The 3,915-nt window shown below is 37.4% G+C and overlaps 1 long non-coding RNA gene across 1 annotated transcript; it reads right to left on the reverse strand.

Annotated features, from left to right (window-relative positions):
• Positions 1-772: 772 nt before the first annotated feature.
• On the reverse strand, positions 773-2,067 carry LOC146863960 (uncharacterized). The gene is made up of 3 exons (XR_014976592.1): positions 1,984-2,067; positions 1,437-1,518; positions 773-907 (listed from the first exon to the last, which is right to left on the reverse strand). It is a non-coding gene; the product is annotated as an uncharacterized LOC146863960 (long non-coding RNA).
• Between the last annotated feature and the right edge of the window lie 1,848 nt (positions 2,068-3,915).

Below are 3,915 nucleotides of genomic sequence, written 5' to 3' on the forward strand. Positions count from 1 at the left end.
GATTTAGGAATTTCACAAATTCACAACGTTTTCCAAAAGTGCTCCAGGAAACAAACAGCCGTTACCGGTTTTCCTGACAAAATATTGGTGAGCTCCTACTTTGTCAATATGAACGGTTTTCGACTTAAACAATTATACATAGGGTACACATATATGTAAAATACATTTACACCAATTCTCAGGTTGTTCCCGGACCATTCCACTTCGGAAAGAGATTTAGTAATTTCCATGGAAAATGTTATCAAATAATTAAGACCATCCACTTCCAGGAATGCACTCGTCCCTCCTCTGGAGTGGGATTTATACAGACATAGTGTTACACTATGGAAGAGTATTATTATGCATGTTTAAATCCCTTTATGAGTGCATATTCAGGTGTTTGTGAATATCAAACTTGTATTTGCATTGAGCAATTCTAATGTGTAAGCAGACCTTACATATGCAGATGGCCTTTGGATTTAAGCCAAACTAGTTTACTTTAGGATTTAATACTTTTGATTTAAGCTTCTATTTAAATTTCAGATTGAAGGTCAACACCAGCTCAATTCAATCAGTCGACTCCTTGTGAAAAATTGAATTAATATCTAATATATACCATGTCTACTATGCCTAATAGTAAGGATTCTTATGCATGCAGTAGTGAGTCAGTTTCACTCCTTCTTTGAAAAGAAACGTCGAATAAGTTGGTAAATCCAAAGTATTATTTATTTGTTCAAGTGAGAGGCTTGTATTTCAGTTGATCCAATTATTTAAACAATTATATTCATCGGGGTAAAGTAAACAAGCCAATTTTAAAGCGGGGGTGAGCAGCCAGGGTAAAGTGAACAAGCCAATTTTAAAGCGGAGGTGAGCAGCCAACACGTGTTTCGCCCTTGTGGCACGGTTTCTGACCAGGGCTTTCTCAAGGCTGAAAGGAAAAGGGGGAGGGATATTTGTAAGGAGAGTTGGTTTGTAAATAAAATTAAAAAATTTAAGTAAAAAAATATATATAAAGTCTTAGAAAGAATAGGATCTTTAAAAGGAATCTAATATCACCCGGTGATATCTTGAAAAAAGTTTTGAAAAAAGTCACTCCGTGGTATATATAGACCCAACACGATGAAAAGGTGCTCAGGAATCACGTCAAGTGGGGGTTAAAACAAGAAAGTAATGTGTCCCATTTGTTATCCTTAATAGGCAAATGTTATTTTCACAAATAAAGTGATCTTGGCAGTACTCAGTGAGAAGAGTTATATTCACGATCTGTGACTTTATCAGAGTAGGGTAGAAAACGGAAACCAAAATGACAAAAGGAAGATGTATTGTTAAAACAATGTTTTGTTAGTATAGGTCAGCAGGATATAGGAGGAAGTTAGTTGTCTCAGTAATATTAGTGAGGTAGTATAGTCCTACCACAGGCAGGCGAGTTAGATAAGTAGGTAAGGTCAGGTTTATACCTTAATATTCAGGACACAGCAAAATGCAAACGCTTCATGTATCATAGTTCAAGGTCACTGTATAATACAAACGATCCAGCCTCTGCACAAAAAGGAAATGAGCAGGAGAAAGAAAGAGAAAAGAAACAGAATGGGCGAGGAAAGAAGAAAGAGGAGGAGAGCATGAAGATGGCGAAAAAGAAGGGGAAGAAAAAGAAGAAAGGGAAAAAATGAGTACGAATGCCTGTAAGCAATTAGATTTTAGTAATGCGTATTTGCATTGATGCTTGCAACAATAGAGAGTGGAAGTCTAATTAATTACACTCTTAGTGCTCGTAAAATCTATTAATAAAAGTCTCTAACATAGAGTGGAACGAATCCTACTCATCTCGAGTCTACATGCATACAATTTAGAAGCATTGGAGGTTCTAATGCTTGCAGTTGGTATTAATACGAGCGAGCGGTCTCATGGAAAAGCGGGTTCTCCCCGTTTTGAAAATCCAAAAGGCAGAGACCCCGGGAATCGATAGTACAGTTTAAGGGGCCGCCTGCTGTTTTAGTTACTTACTTTCAGGCTCTAGGATTGCAGTCTCGGAAAAATTCCCGGCGCTAGTGTTCCTCACCGCGATATATTCGCGTTGTGGTCCGCGGCCATCTTTAAAAGGCTATCGGGGCCGATCACGTGTCTATGGCATTAGTGCTTGAGATCTGAAGCGCCATCTTGTAATGTGGTGATGATGTATAGCGGTGCCTCGTGGTATATATACAAAGGGCAACGAAAATTCAAATAAATCTCGAAATTCATATTAATATCGAGAACAATAAAAAGGGGAATCTTTAAAGGCGGATGGGGTCAAATACTAGCCAAACTTCCTATTTTTGAGAACCATGAATGGTCCGTGGCCATCTTTGAAAGGTTCTCGGGGCCGATCACGTGTCTACAGCATTAAGTGATGATACTGTTTGTGATCTGAAACACCATCTTTTGATGTAGTGTTGTTGCATAATAATGCTTCATTATACGTGTGCAGAGGAGTAATATGAGTTCGGTTAGAGATCGAAGTTATTAAAAGAAAATCTGTAAGTTGAATGCAGTCAAACACTTTCCAAAATTGCCTATTTTTTAAGAACCGTGAAAGAATAAGAATAACGAACTTGCCTTTCCTGCTCGAGGTGCAGTCAAAAAAGGGGCATCAAATTAAATGTTTATTTTTTATTGTTTTATTTCGTTATATTTTCGTTTGCAGGCCATGTTTGTGGTCGTAACACCATGGCGAACATGCTCATTAATGGGACGGAGCTAAAAGATATTAGGGTAATGGCGGTTGCTAGCTCTATTCAGGACATTTAAATATTAAATGTATTTGGGGGTGAAGTGATAAGGTTATCAGACTGATTACAGGTCTAGCACCTAATGAACAAAAACAACCCTTTTCAAATCGATGTGTTGCAATGTATATAAAGAATTAAAGAAAGAAATTTTGAAAGGAGTTTACGGAAATACAGGTATAGGGTATGTGTAATATCCAGGGTAAGAAAGTAAAGAAAGAAAATGCCTAGATTAAGCAAGGCTGTGGAGATACATATATGTTTTAGAATGAATATATCACACAAGTTTTTCTTTGCAGCAGGTCTCCGGTACAACAATACTATTTAATAATTCCCTAAAGCACTGATGTTTTATTAGGGTGTAGTTGATTTCTGATTCTTTTAATGGCCACTCTTGTACAACAGTATATTCATTGATGAGGTGAGGAGTCTTATAGCCAATGATGCCATTCCTGATCTTTGTTGAGGCCTGTTTCTACGGTCCCATAGCGTGTTATGTAGGCACTTTCCTTCTGTCGTAGACGTTGTTCCAGATTACCTCCTCTGTCATGTTGTTTTATTTTTTCCAGGCCACAGAAAACGAAATTGCGATTGTGTTTGTGATACATATTGAAGTGTTCAACTAAGGGTTGTCTGTCATCTGTTTTGTGGATATTTCGATAGTGCTCCTGTATTCGTACTTTAAGTGGACGAATCGTGCTCCCTATATAATGTTTTCCACATGGACATGTGATTAGATAAATCACATTTTTGCTCTCACAGTTGATAAAGTCTTTAATCTGAAAAGTACGACCATTTATCCTCGTGTTCTGTATTTTGGATTGGCCCAATTTGCATATCGAACAGTTGGAACAAGTGTAAAAACCAATTGGTTTCTGTAAGAAAGACACAATTTTTTGTTTGGGCTGAAAATATGATGGACATAGTGAGTCACGAAGATTTTTACTTCTCTTGAAGCTAAGTTGAGGTTGATCTTTTACTACAGATCTTACTGTCGGATTGAGTGTCAGTAGACTCCAATGTTTTTTCAAGACTTTACGTATGTGGTGATGGCCATTGGTGAAAGAGGTAAGAAACCGTATAATAGATTCCTTCTCATTCTTTTTCCTATTTAGTAAAAGATTATTTCTGTCCAGGTGGGAAACATGTTGTTGGGTATCTCTGAGGGAAC

Source organism: Triturus cristatus, chromosome 2_1 (genome assembly GCF_964204655.1).
Source record: "Triturus cristatus chromosome 2_1, aTriCri1.1, whole genome shotgun sequence".
Classification (NCBI taxonomy): domain Eukaryota; kingdom Metazoa; phylum Chordata; class Amphibia; order Caudata; family Salamandridae; genus Triturus; species Triturus cristatus.